At 49.5% G+C, this 12411-nt stretch overlaps 1 long non-coding RNA gene across 2 annotated transcripts; it reads left to right on the top strand.

Annotated features, from left to right (window-relative positions):
* Window positions 1-2534: 2534 nt before the first annotated feature.
* On the top strand, window positions 2535-12379 carry LOC147010171 (uncharacterized). Of its 2 annotated transcripts, XR_015052775.1 has the most exons (5): window positions 2535-3938; window positions 4106-4275; window positions 4838-5025; window positions 5613-5764; window positions 11365-12379. It is a non-coding gene; the product is annotated as an uncharacterized LOC147010171 (long non-coding RNA). The 2 variants fall into 2 exon arrangements; XR_015052774.1 differs by lacking the exon at window positions 11365-12379 and having other exon boundaries at window positions 5613-6308.
* The last annotated feature ends 32 nt before the right edge of the window (window positions 12380-12411 follow it).

The raw sequence follows: 12411 nt of genomic DNA, 5'->3' as shown, positions 1-12411 counted from the left end.
CGGCGACCGAGGAGACCGAGGATCGAGGAGAGCGGCGACCGAGGAGACCGAGGATCGAGGAGAGCGGCGACCGAGGAGACCGAGGATCGAGGAGAGCGGCGACCGAGGAGACCGAGGATCGAGGAGAGCGGCGACCGAGGAGACCGAGGATCGAGGAGAGCGGCGACCGAGGAGACCGTGGATCGAGGAGAGCGGCGACCGAGGAGAGCGGCGACCGAGGATCGAGGAGAGCGGCGACCGAGGAGACCGAGGATCGAGGAGAGCGGCGACCGAGGAGGCCGAGGATCGAGGAGAGCGGCGACCGAGGAGGCCGAGGATCGAGGAGAGCGGCGACCGAGGAGGCCGAGGATCGAGGAGAGCGGCGACCGAGGAGACGGAGGATCGAGGAGAGCGGCGACCGAGGAGACGGAGGATCGAGGAGAGCGGCGACCGAGGAGACCGAGGATCGAGGAGAGCGGCGACCGAGGAGACCGAGGATCGAGGAGAGCGGCGACCGAGGAGACCGAGGATCGAGGAGAGCGGCGACCGAGGAGACCGAGGATCGAGGAGAGCGGCGACCGAGGAGACCGAGGATCGAGGAGAGCGGCGACCGAGGAGACCGAGGATCGAGGAGAGCGGCGACCGAGGAGACCGAGGATCGAGGAGAGCGGCGACCGAGGAGATCGAGGATCGAGGAGAGCGGCGACCGAGGAGAGCGAAGATCGAGGAGAGCGGCGACCGAGGAGACCGAGGATCGAGGAGAGCGGCGACCGAGGAGACCGAGGATCGAGGAGAGCGGCGACCGAGGAGACCGAGGATCGAGGAGAGCGGCGACCGAGGAGACCGAGGATCGAGGAGAGCGGCGACCGAGGAGACCGAGGATCGAGGAGAGCGGCGACCGAGGAGACCGAGGATCGAGGAGAGCGGCGACCGAGGAGACCGAGGATCGAGGAGAGCGGCGACCGAGGAGACCGAGGATCGAGGAGAGCGGCGACCGAGGAGACCGAGGATCGAGGAGAGCGGCGACCGAGGAGACCGAGGATCGAGGAGAGCGGCGACCGAGGAGACCGAGGATCGAGGAGAGCGGCGACCGAGTAGACCGAGGATCGAGGAGAGCGGCGACCGAGGAGACCGAGGATCGAGGAGAGCGGCGACCGAGGAGACCGAGGATCGAGGAGAGCGGCGACCGAGGAGACCGAGGATCGAGGAGAGCGGCGACCGAGGAGACCGAGGATCGAGGAGAGCGGCGACCGAGGAGACCGAGGATCGAGGAGAGCGGCGACCGAGGAGACCGAGGATCGAGGAGAGCGGCGACCGAGGAGACCGAGGATCGAGGAGAGCGGCGACCGAGGAGACCGAGGATCGAGGAGAGCGGCGACCGAGGAGACCGAGGATCGAGGAGAGCGGCGACCGAGGAGACCGAGGATCGAGGAGAGCGGCGACCGAGGAGAGCGGCGACCGAGGAGACCGAGGATCGAGGAGAGCGGCGACCGAGGAGACCGAGGGTCGAGGAGAGCGGCGACCGAGGAGACCGAGGGTCGAGGAGAGCGGCGACCGAGGAGACCGAGGGTCGAGGAGAGCGGCGACCGAGGAGACCGAGGGTCGAGGAGAGCGGCGACCGAGGAGACCGAGGGTCGAGGAGAGCGGCGACCGAGGAGACCGAGGGTCGAGGAGAGCGGCGACCGAGGAGACCGAGGGTCGAGGAGAGCGGCGACCGAGGAGACCGAGGGTCGAGGAGAGCGGCGACCGAGGAGACCGAGGGTCGAGGAGAGCGGCGACCGAGGAGACCGAGGGTCGAGGAGAGCGGCGACCGAGGAGACCGAGGGTCGAGGAGAGCGGCGACCGAGGAGACCGAGGGTCGAGGAGAGCGGCGACCGAGGAGAGCGGCGACCGAGGAGACCGAGGGTCGAGGAGAGCGGCGACCGAGGAGACCGAGGATCGAGGAGAGCGGCGACCGAGGAGACCGAGGATCGAGGAGAGCGGCGACCGAGGAGACCGAGGGTCGAGGAGAGCGGCGACCGAGGAGACCGAGGATCGAGGAGAGCGGCGACCGAGGAGACCGAGGATCGAGGAGAGCGGCGACCGAGGAGACCGAGGATCGAGGAGAGCGGCGACCGAGGAGACCGAGGATCGAGGAGAGCGGCGACCGAGGAGACCGAGGATCGAGGAGAGCGGCGACCGAGGAGACCGAGGATCGAGGAGAGCGGCGACCGAGGAGACCGAGGATCGAGGAGAGCGGCGACCGAGGAGACCGAGGATCGAGGAGAGCGGCGACCGAGGAGACCGAGGATCGAGGAGAGCGGCGACCGAGGAGACCGAGGATCGAGGAGAGCGGCGACCGAGGAGACCGAGGATCGAGGAGAGCGGCGACCGAGGAGACCGAGGATCGAGGAGAGCGGCGACCGAGGAGACCGAGGATCGAGGAGAGCGGCGACCGAGGAGACCGAGGATCGAGGAGAGCGGCGACCGAGGAGACCGAGGATCGAGGAGAGCGGCGACCGAGGAGACCGAGGATCGAGGAGAGCGGCGACCGAGGAGACCGAGGATCGAGGAGAGCGGCGACCGAGGAGACCGAGGATCGAGGAGAGCGGCGACCGAGGAGACCGAGGATCGAGGAGAGCGGCGACCGAGGAGACCGAGGATCGAGGAGAGCGGCGACCGAGGAGACCGAGGATCGAGGAGAGCGTCGACCGAGGAGATCGAGGAGAGCGTCGACCGAGGAGACCGAGGGTCGAGGAGAGCGGCGACCGAGGAGAGCGGCGACCGAGGAGACCGGCGACCGAGGAGAGCGGCGACCGAGGAGACCGGCGACCGAGGAGAGCGGCGACCGAGGAGACCGGCGACCGAGGAGAGCGGCGACCGAGGAGACCGGCGACCGAGGAGACCGGCGACCGAGGAGAGCGGCGACCGAGCAGACCGGCGACCGAGGAGAGCGGCGACCGAGCAGACCGGCGACCGAGGAGAGCGGCGACCGAGCAGACCGGCGACCGAGGAGAGCGGCGACCGAGCAGACCGGCGATCGAGGAGAGCGGCGACCGAGCAGACCGGCGATCGAGGAGAGCGGCGACCGAGCAGACCGGCGATCGAGGAGAGCGGCGACCGAGCAGACCGGCGATCGAGGAGAGCGGCGACCGAGCAGACCGGCGATCGAGGAGAGCGGCGACCGAGCAGACCCAGGATCGAGGAGAGCGGCGACCGAGGAGACCGAGTATCCAGGAGAGCGGCGACCGAGGAGTCCGAGGATCGAGCAGAGCGGCGACCAAGGAGCGCAGCGACCAAGGAGACCGAGGATCGAGGAGAGCGGCGACCGAGTCGACCGAGGATCGAGGAGAGCGGCGACCGAGTAGACCGAGGATCGAGGAGAGCGGAGACGGAGGATCGAGGATAGCGGCGGCCGAGGAGAGCGGCGGCCAAGGAGACTGAGGATCGAGGAGAGCGCCGACCGAGTAGACCGAGGATCGAGGAGAGCGGCGACCGAGTAGACCGAGGATCGAGGAGAGCGGAGACCGAGGATCGAGGAGAGCGGAGATCGAGGAGATTGGTGGCCGAAGAGAGCGGCAGCCAAGGAGACCGAGGATCGAGGAGAGCGGAGACCGAGGATCAAGGCGAGTGGTGGCCGAAGAGAGCGGCAGCCAAGGAGACCGAGGATCGACGAGAGCGGCGGCCGAGGAGACCGAGGATCGAGGAGTGTGGCAGCCGAGGAGACCTCCGTGAGGCAGATTGGTGATATCTGCAAACACAGCTTTGGATTTATCGATGTCTTCAAACTCCTTGGAAATAGTGCCTATGGCAAGATCACCAAGGTCCTTCAGTGGAAAACCAGAGCCACTCACACTGAGGATAACAAATCAGTTTATCGAGCTCTGCGCAGTGTGTGGTTCAATGATCTTGAAGAGGTTGATGCTGCATATTAGATCCAGATCTGCAAACCCCACATCTTCATTCGGACATCATACCAGGTGGGTGTTGCTATTCACCAACTGGCCAAGCTGTGCATCCTGGAGTTATATTATGACTTCCTTGATGGATACATTGATTGAAAGGACTATGAGCTCATCATAATGGACACTGATAGTCTATACCTTGGGTTGTCCGTTTGCTCAGTGGTGACTTTGTGCACCCCCAGCTTCAGCAGAAGTTTATCCAGGACTGCAAAAACTGGCTTGCCTGTGACAAATGGAGTGAACGTACTCCCGAGATCATCAAGCCAGAATTTGTTGGTGAACAGGCTGTCGTCGTTTGTTCCCAAGTGCAAATGCATGGATGACGATACCAAGTTGAAACATTCAGCGAAAGGTATGTCACAAAGGCACAACACCCTCTCCTGGGGTTACTATAATCCTGCTTTTGAAGGATGCATAGATCGGGTTGAAAACAGAGGCTTCGGAATGTGGGATGGTGCAATGACCACCAACAGCCAGGCAAAGCTGGGGCTATCTGCGTACTATGACAAAGTACTATGACAAAGCTGCAAGTTGTGTCCAATGTACTTCCAATTTGTGATCTGTTGTGCACTGCATCAGTGTCCATATGCCTGGTGTTGGCTTATCGGTGAGGGTGGTGGGCTTGGGATCCCAGGATCTTGAGTTCAAATCCCACTCAGCTGTTGAATTAATGCCAGGTGGGGTTGAATCTGCTTGTCATCCTTCCGACATCGGCAAAATGAGTGCCAGCTTTCTGGTGTCCTGTGTCGGAGTGGCGACCTTTCCAGGATTGTGCCCAAGAGCCAAGGAGACTGCTGACGCAGCACCAACGCTCTGCACAGAGTATGGTTTCAATGCATTGATGGATCAGGGTCCACGCCAATGTGATGAGCAGTCTGTATGCACTCAGTCGCTGTTTCTCCGACTTTTGCCAGATTGTGGATGGCAATTCGAAGTTTGCGGAGAACTGAGTCGTCATCGATCCCAGTGATGAACAAGTCACGCAAGTGTTCTTCTAGTTTGTCTCCAAACTCACCATGTTCGGCGAGTCGGTGTAAATCAGCCACGAACCCGAGGGGGGTGAAGAGTCTTCATGGCAAGATTGAACGCCGTGGGTCAAAAGGTGTGGCCAGCAAATCAGAACACACGCACACGCACACGCACACATACACATACGTGTATGGGCATGCCGACACACCACAAACAACTACTCATGTCCATCTTGCACACAGACATAATCAATATAAGGTTTTAATTTTTTTGATGATGTGGATTATGAAAGATATTTATATTGAAGAACTCTCGTTACAATGATATGTAAACCAACTAAACGTGTCTCAAAGTAATTTACCTGTTACTTTGTGTTTTTTTTTTTTCTGTGTAAAAAAAAACATGATTTAATGACAGAAAAACATCAGGAATTCGATTCTGATGAATGTCATCCAATGCCAGAGGAAGGAATGAATGAATGACTGAATGAATGAGATAATGGGAATGAAAATATTTGCTTTATTCATTCATTCTGGAATATTGAATGAAAATAAACATATTTAAATGATTATTTATAATTAAAAGTTTTCATATGATATTAATGTGAGGTGTTTTAATTGGAAATAATGTTTTTTTTGTTAATTTATGTCTTTAAACTTCTGATTTGATTCTCCATTGTCCCCATTGTCCCTATTGTCTCCATTGTCCCCATTGTGACAGTGCTTTGAACCCACAACGTTGATTCTTCATTTGTTTGTGAGCATCATCACGTGCAGACCAACTCATCTCGTGCTCTTCTTACCCTCCATTCGTCCCCTCTTTTACCCCATTTACCACCATGACACGATCTTCAAAGAGTTCAGTTTTCACCAGTGGGTTTGTTTATGTAATTCTTGCCACCATTGTTGATCTTGTGCTCAACCCAGTGTTGTAGATTTAATTCATATGATGTTGATGTCCCTTCGGCTTGACAGGCCAAATGGCCTCCTCCTCCATCAAAGTTCCTTGTGTGTCCTTGTGTTCGACACTGTGACAAGGGAGTGGCGATCAAGTAACTTTAACTGCACTCGGTGCTCTTGATCTCAAATGTTATTGTGCTGCTCTTGCTTATTCTCTGTCTGATAGTTTCAGCCTATCCTTCACCTTCGGTTACCTTTCATTTGTACTTCAAAGAGTCAACAACAATCCAACACACAATAATAGTTTAATAAATAGGGACAATACACCTGAGTGCTCACCTGGAAGAATGATGGTGCTGAGGAGGAGGTAAACTTGGCACGAGATCAGCAAAATGTACCGATGAATCAATGTTATGGGTCCGATTATTTTAATGTCATGAACAAACTTTGATACATCATGGGTGATGAAAGTTGCATTGGAGTTTTATTAAAAATTGTGTTTGTGGTTTCGTGAAGGTTGAGGTCAAGTTTCATCAAAAAAAATATTTTTTCTATATATATATATCTATATATATATATATATATATATATATATATATATATATATATATATATATATATATATATATATATATACATACATACATACATACATACATACATACATACATACATACATACATATATATCAATAATTCTTATAGCTCGAAACATGATACCCACCCCAGTGTTTCTAAAAAAACCCACTACATCCAGTTTGACCTTTATTTTATGTTCTTCCTTTAAGTGTGTTTGAGGAGTATTTGGCGAGGCCCACAGTCCTTCGTCTTGGCTGGAAACACGGCCCCGATCATCCAGGCATTCCCACGTTATCGGCTCATCCGGGTCAGAGGTCATGCGGAGCTTGTCCCAACGTCGGATAGGACTAGGCCGGAGCGGGACTTGCACACTTGCTCTCGTTGATCTTGTTATAATGGAGTAAATGTGTCTGGTTCTTTGTTTATTTGTTACCATAAGGTCTTTTTCTTCTTCATATATTCTTTAACAAATTCCTCCACATTGTTTATAGATTTAAAGCTAACCGAAGAAACACACTCATCACTTACCTGTAGTCATCAGCGCTAATTGTTTTGTTATTGTTACTTGATTAATCGACATTGAGATGTGGACAAAATAAAACTTTCGATGTAAAAACCCCGCCGGAAGTGCAAGAGAAGCGGTGCATTGGGGTCACGTGTGCTCTGTGAGGCTGACAGGTCGAATTTCCAATCAAGTCTTTGATAAATTAGTGTTTATCTTCCTTTGCAGGTGTAACTGATTATTTAAAATAAATATTAATTTATGCTCGGTTCCTTTTTAATTTATACATTTTTGGTTCTGACTTCTGATTTACACAATATAGTCCGGCGGAAATGTGAATAAGCATGTTGTAGCGTCATTATGAATTTTTTTGGGGGTTGATTCATCATCTCTGGGCTATCCTGAATCACAATCAGCCAGTGCCAGACTCGCGTCCTTGAGGAATTTCTTTTGGAGGTGAAAAACAAAATGGCCGCAACCAACTTTCGATAAATTCTGTTTTGGGCTATATCTTCACTTGTAATGCACTTACAAACACAACTTTGGTGTCTACTACTATGTTTTCATGGTCAAGGAATCTGATAATGATAAAATTGAAGGTGTATATATAAAACCTGTCTCATATTTTCAAGATGGCCACCATTTTAATATTAAAAATGGCTATTTTGCAGTTTCACTGATCACCTCGAGTAAGATATTGAATTTGATGAAACCTCAAATATTAATACTACGTACAATAATAGTCAATGACTGCTGAAGTAACTTACCTGAAATGATCAATGAATTGATGATTATATTGGAATACGATTTTCACACAAATATGTCCGGATACATGTGGATAGTTGACTATGACTTTGGGTTATGTATTAAAGTAAGTCTGTACATGTATATGATTTTGAAATTACCTTTTATTTTTGGGCAAACAAATATTAAGTTTGTTAAGGATGCAATGTTCCACATTATGTTCAATCTTCGTCATCGTCGTCGTGATTAGCAGCTACTGCCCTTGTCTGTTCGTTACAACAGTCTGATCTAGCATTACAACTGCAAAACATCGAACATGACATCTGTGCTGCCACACAACCACACCTCCCGTGGAACATGGCTGGCTGGTGGAGCATCCACACTTGATCAGCCACAGAATGATGGCTGGTGCAGCAGAAACATCAGGTGGAAGTGTGGTTGGACACAACGTCGCACCGTCCTCACCTTCTTGTCATCCATACTTGATGGGATCCAAGTTCGGAGGATCTGACTGAGTGGCCGATTTCCATATAATGACTTGATGAGTGCGATGTACATGTTGAACAAAGGCATCATGCGATGGGGGCAACGACTTCAATTTCGGAGCAGAGGTCATCTTGGAGTTGGCCATCTTCGACTTCCACAACTGATACCGGTGTGTGGACATATCACCTTCGACTTTGGAACCATAACAGGCAGCAATGAAGGTAGTTGCCTCATATCATCTTTTCCTCGTCTGCTTCCAGCTGACCAAGTAAGGTGGGATGATGTCCGCCCATTAGTACCTTCAGCGCTGTGGCCTTTCCAATGCCAAACAAATACGACACAGTATCGCATCTGGTCAGAACATGTACAGCAGGCAGATATTTGGCGATGCTTTTGTGTTTCAGTACTGTTTGGCGAATGTCTACGTTCGCCCTCCAAGCACACGGACTCTCCATGCTGACATTCGCAGTCATTTTTTCCTCGAGGTAGAAATGAATCAACAGGACAAAGACATCTGTATCGTCTCAGACCACTTTTATGTGTGAGTCACCACTGACACCTGACATAATTCTAAGTGATGGATGATGATGACATCTGCTTCTTCATGGTGTGTTTTCAGATCCTGTTTGGAGAGTGGAATTGTTCCATACTTGTACTGGTGTAGGATCTTTTCCAGTGATCACCAGTTTGGTCTGGTTGCCCACAATGTGAGTCATCAGATACTGACAGATCAAATCGATCAGTTGTACTTTGTTGTCGGCTACATTTCGGACCACTTTTTGCGCTGTTAATGTTGTGTATAAGTTGAATTGATGTTTTCGACTTGAATCATGACCTGCGCGACTGGATCTCGTCATTTGTTTCGTGCTGATTTTGATGTACCTGTCGAAAATAAGGTATACGTCACAACACTGCAGGTGGTATTTGATGGTTCCCATGAAGTTGATCACATAATCCTCAACTGTACCATTTGTGGGCCAATGTGCAGTCCATGACATGGCACATCCATCGATGAGGATAGCATCTGGAACACCTTGGATTCGACTTGATTGCTCAACTTGGAGTTTCGTCTTCAGGATTGCTTTCGACTGAGCCCGCATCGCACCGCTCTCATCAAACAAGGAGGCTGGGACAGGGAACAGTTCGTAAGAGAGGGCATCCTTGATATCAATATCCCTGTATTGTTGGAGACATAAAACTCGGTTGTAGATCAATTCGGTATCATATACTGGCCTTCCATCCAGCTTGATGCTCTTTTTGGTCAAAGTCATCAGGGTCACTTTCTTGGTTAGTGTCTTGTTAAAGCTTGTTGGCCATCCAGATTCAAATTCCACCATCTATTGTCGTCCAATCTAGAGAGAATCATCAACGTTTACCTTGTCTGTTGCATGAAACATAGTAGTAGACACCAAAATTGTGTGTGTAAGTGCATTAGAGTTGAAGATATAGCCCAAAACAAAACAGGTGAAAATATAGTTTTTTATGCTTGTCCATAAAGATCCAACGTGAGTTAGGAGATATTTATTTATTTAGGTGGGTGAGGGGGGGCGGTGCAGCGAGGGAGGGGGTGAGGGTTGGGTGGTCCTGGATATAGGTGTGTGGACATCATGCAAAACCATCCTGGGGAGAGTGAACACTCTTGAGACCAAGTTTGGACACCATGTGTCAAAGGATGTGACTGGTAAATCAGAAAAACACACCCAGTAAGGGGGTAATGGTGGTGTCCAATACGAGGGACAGCTTGGGATAGGAGTTCGGGCAAAGTGCAAAACTATCCTGGGGGAGAGAGCACTCTTTATGCCAAGTGTGAGTGAACCCGATGGGTGAAAGGGTGTGTTTGGTGGATGGAAGCAAACACATGGTGTGGGGTGGGGGGGGATTGGAGTGGAGGATTAAACCCTAAAACTACCCGAGGGGGGTGAAGAGTCTTCATGACAAGATTGAACACCGTGGGTCAAAAGGCTTGGCCAGCAAATCAGAACACACACACACACACACACACACACACACACACACACACACACACACACACACACACACACACACACACACACACACACACACACACACACACACACACACACACACACACACACACCTCAACTATATACACACACACACTCACACACATATATATATATATATATATATATATATATATATATATATATATATATATATATATACATATATACATATATACACACACACACACACACACACACACACACACACACACACACACACACACACACACACACACACACACACACACACACACACACACACACACACACCAGTGCATGGTCATGCCTGCACACCACAAACAACTACTCATGTACATCTTACACACAGACATAATCAATATAAGGTTTTTATTTTTTTGATGATGTGGATTATGAAAGATATTTATATTCAAGAACTCTCGTTCCAATGATATGTAAACCAATACAACTAAACGTGTCTCAAAGTAATTTACCTGTTACTTTGTGGGGGTTTTTTTATGCATTAAAAAACATGATTTAATGACAGAAAAACATCAGGAATTCGATTCTGATGAATGTCATCTACTGCCAGAGGAAGGAATGAATGATTGAATGAGATAATGGGAATGAAAATATTTGCTTTATTCATTCATTCTGGAATATTGAATGAAAATAAACATATCTAAATGATTATAATTAAAAGTCTTCATATAATATTAATGCGAAGTGTTTTAATTGGAAATAATGTTTTTTATGTTATTTTATATTTTTAAACTTCTGATTTATTTCTCCATTGTCCCCATTGTCCCCATTGTCTCCATTGTCTCCATTGTGACACAGTGCTTTGAACCCACAACGTTGATCCTTCATTTGTTTGTGAGCATCATCACGTGCAGACCAGCTCATCTCGTGCTCTTCTTACCCTCCATTCGTCCCCTCTTTTACCCCATTTACCACCATGACACGATCTTTAAAGAGTTCAGTTTTCACCAGTGGGTTTGTTTATGTAATTCTTGCCACCGTTGTTGACATCGTGCTCAACCCAATGTTGTCGATTTAATTTATATGATGTTGATGTCCCGTCGGCTTGACAGGCCAAATGGCCTCCTCCTCCGTCAAAGTTCCTTGTGTGTCTTTGTATCTGAGTACCTTTAAATTAAGAAATAATCAACTCGTAATTAATTTAAAAAATGAGGGGCAATGTTGAACAGAAGCGTTCCTCTGACATGATGTTCCTGATTCTTACGTGTGTCTACCTGTATGCATTGTGTCTGACAGGTGAGACTTCTGCGCTGTGGTAGGATACAGTTTGTCAACAGCTCAATCATCCATTGTTCATGTTCTGCACAAACACCTCCAAATCCACAGGCTCGGAATTCATCTCCACAATTATCCAATGTTCATCTTTGTGATGTACCACCACCAAATGTTGACTCAAGATACACCTCCATTTCTGCTAACACATAATTACTAAAAGACACCCATCCCAACTCCCTATTCCTCATGTGTGCCTCTTTGTGAGTTGGATGAGTGTTGCCACTCCAACAATCAGCCACATCAGTGCAGTAAAGGCATTCTGCAATTCCATGAGATGGACACACTTGATGCGCATCCACTCAAGGTAGGACAAACTTTCCCTCCAATATCTTCTGTTCTTCCTCTGCCCTGATTGATTCTTCTGCCCATGTACTTGTAAAAGTACTAAACAGTCTGGCTGTTGTTTGAAAGCCACCACAGTGAGTACTTCAGTCTGGGAATGATTATTTCAAGCTGAACGAGAGACCACTACCTGCCCTCTTACAAAAATATCAGTTTTCCATTTCCACTGCATCCGATATCGACTCGGCCTGGGAAAGCCTTCTCAAAAAGCCTGCTATCTCATGCACAGGTACACTGAACACTGTGACAAGACAGGTGGTGATCAGGTAACTTTACCTGGACTCGGTGCTCTTGATATCAAATCCTATTGTGCTGCTCTCGCTTATTCTCTGTTTGATAGTTTCAGCCTCTCCTTCACCTACTGTTACCTTTCATTTGTCCTTCAAAGAGTCAACAACAATCCAACACACAATAATAGTTTAATAAATAGGGGCAATTAATACACCTGAGTGCTCACCTGGAAGAATGATGGTGCTGAGGATAAGGTCAACGTGGGACGAGATCAGCAAAATGTACCGATGAATCAATGTTATGGGTCCGATGATTTTAATGTCATGAACAAACTTTGATACATCATGGGTGATGAAGATTGTGTTGGAGTTTTATTAAAAATTGTGTTTGTGGTTTCGTGAAGGTTGAGGTCAAGTTTCATCAAAGTGTATATAT

The sequence above is a fragment of the Eptatretus burgeri genome, chromosome 17, assembly GCF_056783735.1.
Source record: "Eptatretus burgeri isolate ZD-2024b chromosome 17, Ebu_testis_v1, whole genome shotgun sequence".
In the NCBI taxonomy this organism is placed as follows: Eukaryota; Metazoa; Chordata; class Myxini; order Myxiniformes; family Myxinidae; genus Eptatretus; species Eptatretus burgeri.
The sequence above is the reverse complement of the archived record's forward strand: the minus strand, read 5'-3'. Positions and strand labels throughout refer to the sequence as shown.